Here is a 17430-nt window from a genome sequence, read left to right as displayed (position 1 = left end):
TGCAATTAAAAGGGCTGGTGCACAACTAGATGTTACAACAGTCCTAAATCCTAAATATCTATATCCTTCGGTTAATCGTTTTTGAGTTATGCAAAATACATACGTACGTACAGTACGAATGTCAAAGTGAAACCGAAACTAGTCAAAGTGAATTCAGGGATGGTCAAAATGGATATTTCCGTTGAAATTTGAAAACCGAAATTTTTCGCGATTACAATACTTCCTTTACTTTGTACAAGGAAGTAAAAGCACGAAAATATATTAAATTAAAAAAAAAATTGTCGGTTTTCTATACACAATAAATGTTTTTTTTCTTCACCGACTTGATTAAAAGAAACAGCTCTTCAATTCGCCCAGTATGTAATTTTATTATGTAAATTCATACTTCATTTACCAACTGACTTACTGATTTATATATATTTTTTAATTTATAAATAAAAAAGAGGTATTAATCAGAGTTGCTTTCTCTGATAGTTTATTAAGCATCCAATCCCTATGCTGAACAAAGTGAAGGTGCCACTCGTAGGGAATTGAATATAACCTACAATTCAATGGGATTGACATTCTGATATGACACAGTACATGCGGTTCGGTGAAGAACAGACCGGAATGGAGAATAAGATCAAACCAGTCAATTGACTAACGACTCAAAAAAAAAAAAAATTATTTTAAATTATATTACGGAGTAAATAAAAATAAAGGTATCTAATACTACTAAATTTGGTAATAAAACTAATGTAAAATATATTAAATAGCAAATAAAAAAATAATAATTTCGTAAAATAAGAAACAAGGAAAAAATCTTAGAATTTAGAGTGTTCTAAAGCTGAAGAAATAGTGTATTAATAAATCACTGTTGGGTTGTAAAATCTGGATATATATATATAAAGATTTCAAGCTATCAAATAAAAGGAGAAAAATGTTAAGATTGAATGAGAGAGAAAATAGGGGGAAAATCCTCCTTTCCTCATATACCACAGGAGAAGAGAAGAATAATAAAATCGATTTACTCTTCAATTTAGTCTTAACTTAGTCTTACACTAAGTGGAAAATTCGTGAATGCGCGTATATACACTTTAGTATACATGCGTTTGTGCGTGTATTTTTCTGTTTGTTTTTTAAAAAGAGGCTGTCTTAAAAGAAAGAAGCGGCTATACAAGGATAACGCTGTAGAGAGGTAAGCACATTTCTCTTGAAAATATGCTTGCTACTCTCTTGAAAATTAATTACCGAGGGGTGTTTTTTATACGAAAAATAACATTTTTCTTTATCTTCTTGTTAATTTTATTATTACTACTATTATTTATACCGTACTATAACTTAAGAATAGCAGCTTAATCTTAATACTTTTTTTAAACCATATTTATAAATTTATCTTTAATTCTTTAATTTTATAAATATTTTTTACTGTTTTTAATTTTGCAATGTAGATAGATAAAATTTTGTTGTATATTTTCTATATATATATAAAACACACACACACACACACACACACACACACACACACACACACACACACACACACACACACACATATATATATATATATATATATATATATATATATATAAAACAAACACCATGTCGTGACCGATTCATAATCAACGCCTAACAAAAACAACTGAAGAGAAATGATGCAAATTTGTATACATGTTCTTCTTACAGTTTAAGGGCACACTAAGAAAATTTAAAAAATTCCGCGTTTAAAGAGCGAAATTAAGATAATTTTAAATTTTAACATATATTTATTTTTTTTTAATTTCTCGGTAACAAATGAAGATTTCAATTTGATTTTTCAATTTCAAAGCTTGCGAATAAAATCATACCGACAGCAAAGTTTATAGTCTTTTATAGGGTCGTATAACCGACTTGGTTATTCGCCGGCCTTCGACAATAACAGCTATTTGGACGCATGGATGAAGTGAGGACGAACAACTCGCTTATAAACGAGCTAGGTATACAGAGGAGATTGTCCGCAACATGCTTCCAGCGCATACTTCGCTTTTTTGGCCAAATAGTCTGTAAACCTGGCGAAAATCTTGAGAAGAAAGATTTTCGTACAGGGAAAAATCAAGAGAAGCAGGTCACGCGGAAGTTTAGATGGTGTCGCAAACAATTGTGTCCAATTGCTAGCCTAAAACATGCAATTGCTACCGCTCTAGGTAAAGTCAGTAGAGGTCGTTTTTTAGGGTCGAGCATTGACGACCAGCGTTTGTCACCACAAACGCAAATAACAAACAAATTTATTTTTCTGAATTTATTTCAGATAAATAAATTCTAAAAACAATTTTCGGATTCTATTCGGGTCCGGTGATATAGGCGGCCTATTTACCGGCTCTCTACGTCCAATCCATTTACCCGTAAATTTTTCATGTATGAATTGTCTTATTTCATTTGAGAAATGTGTTGTTGCTCCATTAAGTTGATAAAACATTTCAATTCGTTCCGCCAATGAGAAAGTTTCATACACTGTAAGAAATTCATTGTTTAAAAATTCCAGATAATTTCTGCCCGGACCCTATTGTACTAGTATGATAAGACCTATTAATTACAGCGGTTTATAATTTTAAAACAAACTCATAACATTTCTCTCTAAGTTTCGTTCTGTTTTTTTTTTTTTTTTTTTTTTTTAGTAACGGAAGTTTTTTTTTTGTTGATTGAGTAGATTTTTTTTAGTTCTGTTTTTCACAGACCTTATTAGATTATTATTCTCAGAATTAAATTCTCTATAAGTTTTTGATAATACAATCATCATTTATTAATTATTTGACAAATTTAATGTACCTTAACATAAAAACACGTTTTTTTGTTACAGAGTTTTTCTGATTTACGTTAGATATTATGAAAAGTACGGAAGCTAAAGCTACCGAACGGAAACGTTTAGGTCGATAAACGTAAGAAATCATCAAGTTTACTCCTCATATAATGCCTTAAAAATTTCAGTATGACCTCATTTCACGGCGGAACCGAAATTCGGGCGAAATTTTTCGCAAGCCGTAAGCTCGATAGCAAAAACTTTTCGGAAAAATGTTTTTATAAAAAATTTTTTGTATTTCAAGCTTATAATCGGTTGTCAAATTATTTCGCTTTCCTACTGAGGTATTTTTATAAAACTAATCTCTTGCCATAGATATGTTAAATATACAGAGGGTTGCAAAAGTAGGTATACAGATATAATAGAGTTATAATCAAAATTACTTGATTTATTATTTGTTACTTAATTATTACTTACTTACTTACATAATTAGATACTTAATTAGTTAGTTACTTAATTACTTACATATTAATATTTTTCAGATAATCATGGCTGGTAATTTAACCATCGACTAACGAAAGTGGATAGTCAAACAATATTGGAAGACTGAGAATGCTGAAACTGTTAGACAAAAATGGGCTACAGAATTTTATATAAATTCACTGAGTAGACTAACAATTAACAGTCTACGCAATAAATTTGATGCAACTGGCTCCATCTGTAATGTGCCAAACAGTGGTCGACCGGTCAGTATTACTACTTAGACAATGAAATATTAGTCATACAGACATTTTCCAAAGCCCCAAAAAATCAGAGGAGAGCTTCTCGTAAGTTATTCATTCCACGAAGATCTTTGGGACGTCTAATGCAACGTTTAGGTTTGAAAATGTATCGGCCAAAATTATTTCATGGATTATTAGAAGATGATCCAGATCGACGACAATTCTGCGAGGTAATTTTGAATGCAAAAAGACAAGGGGATGGCATCATTCGCAAAGTTTCTTGGTCCGACGAAGCGATTTTTAAACATTCAGGCGCTGGTTCTAGCATAACTGCGTTTATTACTCAAGAGAAAACTTCATAACAGACGCATGCCAAGAAATTAATGATAAAAACCTCTGTACAAAAATGTGCTTGAGTGTAGAAAGTAGACTACAGAAACGTGTAAATAACCCACCGGGTTGGTCTAGTGGTGAACGCGTCTTCCTAGATCAGCTGATTTGGAAGTCACGAGTTCCAGCGTTCAAGTCCTAGTAAAGGCAGTTACTTTTATACGGATTTGAATACTAGATAGTAGATATCGGTGGTCTTTGGTGGTTGAATTTCAATCGACCACACATCCCAGGAATGGTCGTACTGAGACTGTACAAGACTACATTTCATATATATCATCCTCATTCATCCTCTGAAGTAATACCTGAACGGTAATTCCCAGAGACTAAACAGGAAAAAGAAAGAAAAGGAATGTGTAAATGCTGAAGGCCGGCAATTAGAACACCTCACACATTGTACTTTATTGTAATTTTAATTCTGATCGTGCACTCCTTCTGTTTTGTTTCATAATAAATAACGCATTATGTATAAAACATTACAACTATTAATAAAGAAAACTCTAGACCTCTACAACTGTGTACCAACTTTTACACCCGCCGGTATATTTAATAATTGTTTTTAATAATTCTATTATCGTAAATTAATGATCTTTTATGTGAATAAACTTAAATATCATTTTGTTGAATTTTTTAAAAGGAGTGGAAGACAACAATGAAGTTCCATTAAATTTCGTATCTGTAAACTACGTTAACGTAAACACTTGAAATTTGGTGAATGGCTTCAATATAAAAATGAGATATTGAAGCTATTAATTATTTTTAATACACCGAGGGAGTAGAGAAATAAAATGGTTTAAGTATCGTATCTCGATTAAAATATCAAAAGGGTAATATTTTTTCCTATACATATTGCCCCTTCGATATAAGTAACGACGTTTGTGAAAAAAACTATTTTTCAGAAAGCCACGCCCTCCCTCAAAGAATTCAAAGAGAAGAATTTCATCAATAAGAACTGATTGATTTTCACAATTTCTACTTTCATTTAGTACTTAATTATTAATGTAAAATATGATTTAAAGGTGAAAAAAGTTTAATTTTAAAAGAAGCGATGAGGGTAACAAATTTTACATCATCGTTAACTTAAAAACTAAGAATTTGGTAACGATACTTCTGCAAATGAGGTATTGATGTCAATAATTTTTTAATTTAAAAATGCTTTACAATCGATGCGATATGCAGGCAGTTTCACTCGCAAAGTCAGTAAAGTTACGCAAATCGTTACTACATTTTTATATGCTGACCAAGATAAAATACATCGTATTTCATATATAAGATATCGTTTAAAGAATTAATTTTAGATGAAAATTCCGCAGTTAGATAAAATTTTATTTAAATCGTTTTCACAGGTTTTTTTTTGGCTAATTCGTAAAAAAAAGAATATAACAATTACTATATATAAGTAACGAAAAATTAAAATCACATTTTCTCTGCACTACTAACGGTTAATACGGTACGCAACAAGAAAATATAAATAAATCAGATGTGATTTAAATATTTACTAAAGACTGGAAATGAAAGTCCATTTTTATTTGAACGAGAATAGGATATTAATAAAATTACAATTAAAAATTTTATTTAACATAAATAAAATCAGGAAGTAAGAAAGCAAGTTAAAATAAAAAGAAAGATATTTCAACTTTTAGATTTTGGGATTTAATAAGTGTATTTGATTTAAAATAAAGTAGTAATTTTCTAAGGTAAAATTTATAGTAGCCAAGTTAAAAGCTTAAAATTTAAGCTAAGCACTTAAAATAATGGATTTTATTTATTAAACGTCTATATATCTTTGAAAATAAAGTATAAAACGAATACACTCCATTTAGTCCCATAATCCATTATTTACAAAATCTCTACTTTTTATTAACCTTAGAATCTATTTATATTATAAAATTACTATTATCATATTATTTTATGTTGAATTCATTAATAATTTACCTTCAATTTCTCTATATAAACTAAAACTCTTTAATAAGGAAGGTTAGACCTACTTCATATGTCCTTGAAAGGTGATGCACTTTCATACATCTCTTTTTAAAAATGGTTCGATAAGTAATACTAAAGTGATCGTTTCTCAAAGTTCGCATTTCTTTTCCATCTACTAAAAATCATCTGTTATTGTAAGTAGTAAAGCAATTTGTAAACTCAAAGAAGACGTCAAAAAGAAATGCAACCTAAGTACACCTATAACAGACATATATATATATAAAAGTGTATCCCACGAAGAGGTAAACGCTTTTGATTTAGTATCACTCGCCCATTCCCCTACCGATTTTATTGCAACTTTACAGACCTTTAATTGAGGGTTCTAAAAATTTCAACCCTCTAGGATTTATAGAAACAAAATGGCGGTTTCAAATAAAAATATCAATTTCAGATAAACCACATTTTTTATTGATTACAAAATAGCTGGTAAAAATGATTAAAAATAATGATAATTAGAACTAGAATAATTAAACACCGTTAGATAATTATTCATAGCTATTATTATAAAATTATTTTCTTCAATGTGTACGGGCATTTAACTATACAACATCTGTTTTTAATCATTTTTACCAGCTATTTTGTAATCAATAAAAATGTGGTTTATCTGAAATTAGTTTTTTTATTTGAAAGTCGCCATTTAGTTTCTATAAATCCAAGAAGGTTGACTTTTTTTTCACAGAATATTTTTGAAATCTCCGTTAAAAGGGCTGTAAAGTTTCAAGAGAATCGGCGGGGGAATGAGCGAGTGGTATTAAATCGAATGCATATACTTCTTCGTGGGACACGCCGTATGAGCTATATCAGTACAAAACAAAAGGTTTCTGCAGTTTAGACCTTGCTATTGCTACACAGTCTAAATGTGCAATATTATTTTTTTTCAAATAATGATTTACCTATAAACTCAAAAACTTGGTGTGGGAATCGTTTTAGATATATTTTAGTTTAATAAAAATTGCAAGTCTTCCCCGAGATTCGAATCCGGCACTTTCCCGATGAAAGTGCTGAGATGCCACTTACTCCCTCACAGATGAACTCAGTGGTAACATTTTAATAAATAAAATGCAGGGAAAATTGTTATACTCTTTTAAGGTGCAATATTTCATTAATTTAACTGTTTTGTATTTCGATAATAATAACTATTAAGAAAAAAAATTAAAGAATTAATTTCTTTGATACCTTCTATGTCCTTATTTTGTGATAGTTTAATTTAATATTGTTAACACCAAAAAAATGTCAAAAAGTAAAATATTAAACCACGAGTCGTAGCCTAATAAACGTAAATATTAGACTAAAGGCTTTATTTTTTTATGTGTTTTCCAACCGAGGAAGTACAAGGTAAGTAAAGTTTTATCGGAAGCTAATTTTATAAGATCAAACATTAAGAAAACGTTAGGAAAATTTGTAGGTTAACTTTACAAATTTTTAGTATGGACGCATATGAAATTGTTACCTTAAAACATAGCACACTGTCGTAACCGGCATTGGTAATTCTCGGCCGGTATTTTAGGAATACCCAGGAAAGACTATCTGCCCCGTTCAACATTTTCTTTAGACACCCTCGGTCGTCCCGAAATCAGTCATTTATACAGACATCCGGTCGTTTCAAGTGATTATACCATCGACAAATGTTACTGTCATTTGAGGGATTACGATCAAAATTACTACGGAACGGACGTTGAATTGTACAAACACATTTAGAAAATACAAAACGTAGAAGACGTCATCTTTGCTATTACTGCTGTCCAGCAAAAAGATAGAGAATCAGTCTACGGCCATGCGCGCAACTACAAATGTCGTTTTTTTTTTTTTGATTCTGACCTTGAATCAGTACTGTGCACTTCATCCAAGAAATATTATAACAAATTAAAACCCCGATATTCTTTTTTGTACACGCGGTATATTGGCTGATTTTTATATCCCGCCTTTAATTTTTGTAAGCCTTAAAATGTATAACAGAAATTACACAATTAAAATACATAAACTATTAATTAATGCTGAAATTCCAAATCGTTTGATGTTTGAAATTATAAAAGCTCAGAGAATTATTAAAGATTACAGTGAAAGAATGAGTTTTTACAATGAAATTGTACATAATAAAATGCCGTAGGTTATTTTTCCTCAAGCCACTGGGTGGTCTAGTGGTAAACTCGTCATCGCAAATCAGCTGATTTCGCAGGCGAGAGTTCTAAGGTTCAAATCCTAGTAAAGGCAGTTACTTTTATGAGGATTTGAATACTAGATCATGGGTACCGGGGTTCTTTGGTGGTTGGGTTTCAATTAACCACACATCTCAGGAATGGTCGACCTGAGACTGTACAAGACTACACTCTATTTACATTAATACTTAACATACTGATTCATCCTCTGAAGTAATACCTTATGGTGGTTCCGGAGGCTAAACAGAAAAAGAGAGAGGTTATTTTTCCTAATTCAATGCTTCATATATCAGCTCTTAAAGAAATGCAAAGATTAAAAATAATCTAAAATTTATGTGTATTTTACCTTCCAATGATCAATTTTAACAGAAATTATTTTTATACAAAATTTTCAGTAAATGGAGTGCAATGAATACATTTAATTTTAAGCGAATTTTTTTTTGACACCGTTCACTGGAGGACCACATAGAATAGTTAACATCTGGCTAGTTTTGTAGCTCTCCAATATATCTTTATTCTTTCGCTGTACCGCTTTCTCCTTTCTTCCGACCACTTTCGGTTAGCGCATCCTCTTTTATCCTTCTGGATGCCTTTGAATTCTAGATGTTTTTCCTTAACACCCTTCTGTCTTTTAAATCCATCACGTTTATGTTTGTTATCCTCTTTAACTCACTTGAACCATTTAACGTTCGTCTTGCCACCATTACACATTTCAAAATTTCTCTTCATGAGCCACTCCGAATCCATTGTTGTCAATGTCCGCAAGATGTCAATCTTCGTTTAAGTATTGTTTCTGTGATTCTATCTAACTTCCGGTAAGGTTCCTTACTCTTCCTTAATTTCCAACCATCGTTAGTTTTTCTAGGCCCTAGGATTTTCGTTAGTATTTGTCTTTCCGCAAATTCTAGTTTATCTAATTCCCATTGGTTAAGAGATACGCATTCTGCCACGTATAAAACTCCTGGTCAGATTACTGTTGTATAGTGTCCGATCTTGTTCATTCTTGAGATCCTTTTCTTACTGTACATGTCCTTCGTTAGACCATAAGATTTTAAAATTTTATTAATCCTGAAGATGCTTTCTTCCTTTTCCGTTCGATTTGGTTGGATAACTTCACTCAAGTATAATTGGCTCGTCTCCCTAATTCTCCCGAACTTTGTTCGTAACAATTTTGATGCGTTCTTAAAATTTATCAAATACTCTGTTTTTTATATGGAAATTTGTAAGCCTGCCTTTTCGGCCATTCCATGTAGAACATTAATTTTTTGTACTGCCGTTTCTACATGTTCTATCAAAAGGACGAAATCATCTGCAAAATCCAGACAGTTCAGATTCTCCTCGCATACCCCAATTTGATTTGCTTCAGGCTTTTATCTTGGCAAACTTTCCTCCATTCTCTTTCTGACCTCTACAACACAACACTAAAGAGAAAAGGAGACAGTACGTCTTCCTGCCTGACTCCAATCTTGATTCAAAAAGATGAGATATTTCCCCTTTAAATTTAATCTTGGACTTTGTGTCTGTGAGAGTTTGCTTGATGAGTTTTATTAATTTTGGGTCTGTTCCAAATTCTTTAAGAACGTTAAACAATGTTTTCAGTTTAACTGAATCATTGAAATCACTATTCTCTTTTCCGCCAAGTTGTATTTCCTGATGACTCTTTAAGTCGATTTATTAATATTACTTATAAAAATCAGTATACTTATAAACATCACGTGTCTAAGATTTAAAAAAACTGATCCAGCAATTAACCAAAGATCTATGGAATTATATTACACCGATTATTTACGATACCAATTAATTACGTCAGTAACTGAAGTTAATTTATTAAAGTTTAAACATTTTTTCCAGTATATAAAAAATAATATTAAAAACATTTGATAAAATAATAAACTCAACAACATAAAAAAATAATGTAATAATAATCATAATAGTCTACTAAATAAATATGCAGTACGAAAATAAAATTATTCTCAATTTATAATCGTTGATAAAATTACAGTAACGTTTAATAATACAAAAAAAATTGTTATATAAAAACACTGAAAAAAAGGTGATATTTACACCTAATCAATAGAAACATCAACAACAATAACAAAAAAACCTCAACCAAGCGCTCGATAATGCTACCATTCCCTGAATATAAAAATAAGAAAAACATCCGATGAAACAAATACATTTCTATTAAATGGTTGACATAAAAGCAGTTTATTAAAAAAAAAAAAAATAAGTGGAAACAAAAAAAGGAAAATACAGCCACGTGAATAAAATTTAATTTATAAAACATAACAGAAATCCACGAATAAATGAACGGGTTAATATTGTACTAGCACGCAATGAATTTTTTATATGTACTAAAAAAAGGTTTATCAGTTTCATTATTACCTTATAAATTATGAATAAACGTAATAAAATTTTGTACCACTGAGATAAGGTTGGCAATTAGAAATAATCATTTTTTGTACCACTGAACACGACATTAAAAAATATTGTAATTTGCATTTTATCTATTTATATCAGTATTAGTAGAAACCGAGTTTAAAGTTAAAATTTTAAGTTCATTAAAAAATTGATTGACCAAATCTTGTTTTGGTTGTTTTATCCATCAAGCGAAACTCAAAAATGTTATTTATCAATATTCCAATATAATTCGTGAAGTAAATTATAACGGGGGATTTAATCTGCTAAGTAAGCAAAAAAAGAGCATAAGTAAAAAAAAATTTAATTTATATTTTCATTCTAAATGAAAATTCATACCTAAAAACGGAGGGAAAAACTAAAATATAATATTTAATCTGGTAATTCCTGATAAATAAATAAATGTAATGTTTTATTACTTTCAAAATGATAAAACAGTGGTCAGCTGAACTGCTTATTTTAAAAAAAATACGTAACTTGTAATGATTTTTAAAATTACGAGCTTCGACTTATTACATATTTGAATAATCACAATAAAGAAATCTGAATCTTTTTGTAAATATTTGCAGTTGCTCTAATAATGTTTCTCTCCTTTCTGATGAAGAATTCCTATGTTCAATATAGTTCAATCATACACAAATCCGAAAATATTAGGAATAAAAAAAATTGTAACAGTATAAAATAACATCATTTTATATTATGGCCGGAAATAAAAATTAATTTTTATAAATGTAATAAGTGTTAACAACTTACTAGTAATATTACAAAATCTTTCCGGCTTCGCTGGACACTCTTTGCAATTCTATCATTAAAAGTCTTATTTTTATTTCCATAATAAATTTCAAATATAAATACAAAAAAAGTTTCAATTTTTTAAAAATTTTGAGGCCCCTTATATAAACGGTATTTTTTATTGATTATGATGATACCAGAATAAGATTAGGGCATTTTTATTTTTGTTCCCCCTCTAAGGGGAATTTATTAAACAGTTTTTCAAAAAGGAATGATCCTTAAATAAAATAAATAAAAAATATACCTTTAAAAATATTGAAAAAATAAAGTATAATTTTTATGATAATAATGAAAAATATTGATTCTTATTTTGGTTCCGGGGTATATTATAGAGAACAGCACTACTTAAATTTTAATGCCCTTAAAGTGACAAGAAGAAAATATATTAATAAAAAATAAAGAGTTATAGCAAAAAAAAACCAAACAAATAATATTACATAAATTTAAAAAAAGATTTTTCTAAAAATACTCTTATATAGGTTAACCTTAAAAATTGAACGATCCCCGATGAAGTCAATCTGTAAGCGGTCTGCAAAAGTAGGCATCCCGCGATCGACTATGCGAGACCACATGCGGAAAGACTTGAATGTTTCATATTTTCGGCCATTCTCAGTGAATGAGTTGAGCGATCGTGACTTGGAACAACGTGTGCATGCATGTGAAATTCTGCTCGTACTTTTTCCACATGCAAATGATAAAAAAAAATTATGTTCTCTGAAGAGTGTGTGATTTATCGTAGCTCATGAGAAATCGTGACATCTTTTTTTTGGGCAAAAGATAATTCGCACTTCTAAGAGGAAATCGAGTGCAATCCGCCGCACGTTATGATTTGAGCAGGGATAACGGCAGACCATCTGCTTGGACCGTATTTCTTTGATGATTCTGTGAACCAGCACAGCTATCTTCATATGTTTAACACGTGGTTGCTTCCAGAATTAACGGCAAGAGGAATAGCTGACACTGTTACACTTCAACAAGATGACGCTCCACCACATTTTGTTGTGTGTTGGCACACGGCTAAATGAACTGGTTCCAGACCAATAAATGAACCTTGAACCTTTGTAACAATGTTATTCACAATAAATGTTAATGTTAATTAGACATGAATGTTGAATGATACCGTTTTTTGTATTCAAAACAATGTTTATCTACATATTTAACTGTACTATGCTACTAACATGTAAAGGGACTTTTCCCCCCCACTGTAGATAAAACATTTGCCAAAGTAAATTTTTTTCTGAAGTGTCACTGAAGAAAATCGAAATTGGGTTTATCGCGATATCCCCAACGCCCTGAACGAATTAAAAAAAAATAATATGATTAATGCTCTCATATAAAGAATATTTGAGCCAAATTTGAAGAAAATAGGTTTAATAAATCCTGAGATACGAGTACAAGGGCAAAACCAGTGCGATACACATACGTAAACACCTATGTACATACCACATACGTGCATATGTACGTAAATACATACGTATTTTTTTTTTTTTTTTGGTGTAGATGAACTAGTTGGAACTTAAAACCATTTGTTTGTTACAAGAAATTTTTAACTTATTTGAAATATCGAATTAATGTCGCTTAATCCTGCATCCTAAATTATTATAATTTCTTTATAAAAAAATTCTTAAAAATGAAATCTATTTCTTGTACATATATCTATTTTTTATTGGAAAAAAGTGAATAACTCCTGATAAAACATGAAACATTGTTGAATGAATTTAAAAAAAGAAAATATTTTAAGGAAAAAAATTTTTGGTTTTGTGATCAAAAACAGTTTGAATTATGAGATCTTTCAATGGCTTGTATTTTAAAGTAATAGTTTAGCTAAAAAACTTAGTTTTCTTTCACGTGACATAATACTAAAAAGATCACTTTATTAAATTATTGATAGAAAGAGAAAACACTTGAAATTTTCATTATGTTTTTTTTTTACAAAATTTTATATTAGGAAAAAATAAAAAGAATTTAACAGGCAAAGCAATCTAAACTAATAAACAAAAACATAAGAAAGAGGAACATTTTTTTCAAAATTTAAGTATTAAAAAAGATTAAGCTGAATTCGCTTAGTAACTGTAAAAACTGTCATTATCAGTTTTATAACCGTTAAAATCATAACCAATATCTAATTAAAAACTATTATAAAGAAACATTACAGAAAATATTTTAAAAACGCATAAAATTTTAAATTAAGTTAAAAACTAAAATTCAAATGACTCTTCTATAAAATAATAAAAATTTTAACCCACTTTCTACATAACTGAATATGTTCTTCTACAAGATCTCATCATAAGTATGATTCACTCACTTTTCAGCGGTAGTGTAGATGGGATTAATGTCAATTTGTAAATATTGAATTTTTCATGTGTAATAGTTTTATAACTTTTACATGCTAATTGTAATATTATAATAATAATAAAGTCTAAAGTAAAATTCTCTGATTTTGAGCCAATGAAAATTAAATAACGACTAAAATTCAACTTCGTATTCTACGAAGCTACGTATATGGCAAATTTGTCTGTTGGATGGGTTCAAGGGTAAAACCTGGCCCTCTGAGTGGACCAGGAAAAAGTAATCCTCAGACAACTGACGGTTGGAAAATAGAAGGAACGATCACGTGACACATGGGAGAGGAGTTCTTAGGTAGAAATGTACGTCCTATTCCTATGTTCCAATTTTTCATGCCGGAGGGAGGTTATGGAAGTCTTGTCAAGTGCGGTTAAGTTCTACTACGCTCCGCGTTTCGTTAATATTACCGTGGTGTTTTTTTATTATTATTTTCGTTGTTGTTTAGTTATTAGTTGTTTTTCGTCATTCAGTTAGGTTTCGTTGATTGTTTTTGCACCTTAATTGTTATTATATAATTACTAGAGTTTATTTGGTTAATACCTACGGTTGTTATGGAGTATTTATCCGCTGCTAAGGCTTTGATTATATTTTGACTTTTTTGTGTTTTTATTTGCTCAGTTGGGCTATAAACTGATTAAGTTGGGCGCCCTTCTTTCTTTTAATTGTATCTGGATCAATATTTGTGGCTATTTTACATTTACTGAGGACTTAATTGATTTTGTTGCGATAGCATACGGCTGTCAATGCTTGTTTACTTTGGCAGTCTAGTGCCCTACAATCTATTGTTACGTTTTGTGTTCTGTTTGTCTTTAGGGTCTTTTGGTCAATGGCCTAACCAATAGGATTTGCGACCTACCCGCAAACGAGGGGTTTTCCGCTCCGACCGGGAAGCAGGGTCCACGTAGGAAGAGATCGAATCGAGCGCTTCGGGAGGAAGTTTCCGAGGGAAGCGAGAGTGACCGGTCCGTGGTTATGAATGCGGAGGCACGGCGGACGTTAGAAGCCTTCCGCTTGCAGGCCAAACGGAAGGAAGAAAAGTTTTTATCTACGTTGACCAGACGACGACGATCGTCGGCAGCCACATCTGCTGCGATTAGCGAAGAAGGGGAACGCTGACGAATATGAGGTACATTTTCCACCACTGTTGTCCAGTGAACACACGAGCGAGAGGCGGCAGGCAGTGAAACCGGCGTCTGCGGCTCTTTCAACCCTTGGAAGGGGACGGAAAGATGTTGCGGGCCGACAGTGAGAAAACGCTGACGTCTGCAGGAGTAGCGGTGGAGATGGAAGAAGGGGGTGAGGACACGATTGCAGAAGCGGACTAGAAGGGCTTAGCATTAGGGACGAGCTTATCTTTGAACTGGAAGGGTTATTGTGTTATTATAAGGTGACTTGGTGCACTTTGTCTCTTCGAACGTAACAACGAAGATTAAAATTAAGGACTGTTCCGGGATAATAGTTGGTTATGCGTCTCGTATCAACGGGCTTTGCGTCGCCTGGCAGGACCTTCTTAAACGGGTGAACAAGGCCACACAGGCACCTGTGGTGGTGCCGGTAACCACCCCGGCCCTCTGGTGGCACGGTGGAGGTGCAGTGGGAAGATGTAGCCACACAGACGTTGCCTGTGGGCCCTGGCTCTGGTCAAGGTGGTGTGTAGACGATCGGGCGTGGTGGTCTCCAACAAGCGCTTCAAGGTGGCGTATCCAAAGAGTATTTGGCGCAGTTGGTTCACCGGAGTTGGCCAAAGGATGTATTCCGCTGTACAGAGTTGCTGACCGACATCGATCGGTATAATGAGGTTCCTCAGGCGTGGGTGTTGGATTTGGGTGTCGATGTTGGTCACCTGCGCCATTCACGCGTCCTGAATTGGGTGCCTTGGGTCCAGCACCTGGCACGTGATAGAAAACTTCACGGAGGACAGGAGCTTGTCGTAAAATCGAGCCGATTTATCCAGTGAGTCTATTACTGTTGGGCGAACCGGTTACGTTCTAGTCATCGTTTCAGCTAAGGGGGAGGATGAGGATGAGGAAAACCTTATTAAGATCATCCCTGAAGTCGTTGCGGGGAACCGTGACGTTTGTTTCTGCCGGCCGGCTGGGCAAGTCGGTTGGTATTTATATATCTTTGTAGAATACACTGCCATGAGGTGTGCTGGGAAGCTACTGGTTTATCTCAGTGACGGTATGTCGGCAGATCAAATGAGAATGAGTGCACCGGAAAAGAAGCCGGCGGGACCGCTCATGACCACGGTCGTGGTGAAGGCGGAGGGAAGGTCCTATACAGACCTCCTCCGGTAGGTCAAAAGCAGTGTGTCGCCGGGAGAGACTGGGGTTCTCTCGGCTCGACGGGGCCAAGGGGAAGACCTCCATATCCGGGTGCTGGCTGAAGGGGGCGCCGACGACAAACTCAGTCGAAAAATTTTGGAGAAGGTTGAGGACATCACAACGACGCTGGTGGGGAGGGGTGGTGGCGAGTCCAAATCCTGATAAAGGATGTGGATGCACTCACTTCTCAAGAGGAATTTGTGACAGACCTTCGTCGGGTGACGGGGGAGGCGGTGACGCTCCACGTATTGTCTATGCGGCCGGCCTATGGAGCAACAAAAGTGGTGACGGTGGCTGTTCCACCCATCCCTGCCGACAAGTTGTTGGCAGATGGCCGGGTTCGTATTGGATGGGTGGCCTGCAGAGTAGTGCGGCGAACCCTGGAGGACCGTTGCTTCCGCTGCTGGCGTCCGGGGCACAGGGCAAAAGCGTCTAGTGAACCGGACCGTACCGGCCACTGTTTTTCAGCTAGAGCTGAGTTTCTGTTTGAGTGCGCGTTCGGATCTGGAGGGGGGGGCGAGTCAAATAAATAAGAAAAAAAATAATAAAATTTAACATGCCAGTGTCTTGTGCGCGAACTTATAATGTTAATATTATATCCAATAATCCACATGCTGGCGGGGCTTCTTTTTCGCGGCTCACTCTGTAGAATGTCATTGAAAAAGGAACCAGTACAGTTCATTATTCTCGTTACCTCTCAACCTACGGTCATTAGAGCTGTAGTAAATAGTAAAGGAAGTCATTTACTATACTACGTCACTCCCACACAACTCGCAAATATTAACGAATAATTTTCAAGTAAAGGAAAGGGTATATCGTGTGTGAGTGTGAAATGTATAATTATGTACCATTGAATCGGCATTCAACCGTATTACTTCTAGATCAATTTTATTCTAATTCAAAGATTCTTTGATTATTGATCTCCCTATTAATTCACCTCCAATACAAATAATAGCGAAATACTATGAAACAGTTCACCTGTTACGTATGGTTTAAAAGATCAATCGATCTTTTAAAAATATAATCGTAAATATATCGACTTGGCAAGGATTGAACAGAACACGTTCGTTCATTTACGGAAATCGAAATCTTTACGGAAGCAAAAAGATCTTTAAAAAATGAAAACGTTACTAAAAAAATATTTTGCTAAATGTTCGATATACAATATGAAACAATATTCCGAATATTATTTCAAATATTCAATCGAACAAAAGAAAAATAAAAATCAAAAATTGTGTTGGAAGGTATAGGAATGTGCTCAATTAAGACACAGCGTACTTCGGCCGCCAGATAAGTTCCAGAAAGTATTGTTAGGCTCGCTCGTTAATGTTTTTTTTTGTCTTGGATGAATTAACTACATAAGCTGGAAGTTTGTGCGTAGAAATATGAAATGTAATTTTTTTAGCGTATGAAAAATGCCATGCCTGACTGGAATTAAAACCCGGAACCTCCGAATGGTACGCCGAGACGCTACCACTCCGCCACGGAGATCGGCAAATAAATATATTATCTGGATAAGTGATAATACGAGTAGAAGATACATT

General features: G+C 33.2%; 1 protein-coding gene across 1 annotated transcript in view; it reads right to left on the bottom strand.

Annotated features, from left to right (window-relative positions):
* Positions 1-17430, bottom strand: part of LOC142323771 (protein kinase C, brain isozyme-like) — an 883957-nt gene that overhangs the window by 183522 nt on the left and 683005 nt on the right. The gene's annotated exons all lie outside the window — the stretch shown is intronic.

This window comes from Lycorma delicatula, chromosome 4, assembly GCF_047948215.1.
Source record: "Lycorma delicatula isolate Av1 chromosome 4, ASM4794821v1, whole genome shotgun sequence".
Taxonomy (NCBI): Eukaryota; Metazoa; Arthropoda; class Insecta; order Hemiptera; family Fulgoridae; genus Lycorma; species Lycorma delicatula.
This window is presented reverse-complemented; position numbering and strand designations above follow the sequence as displayed.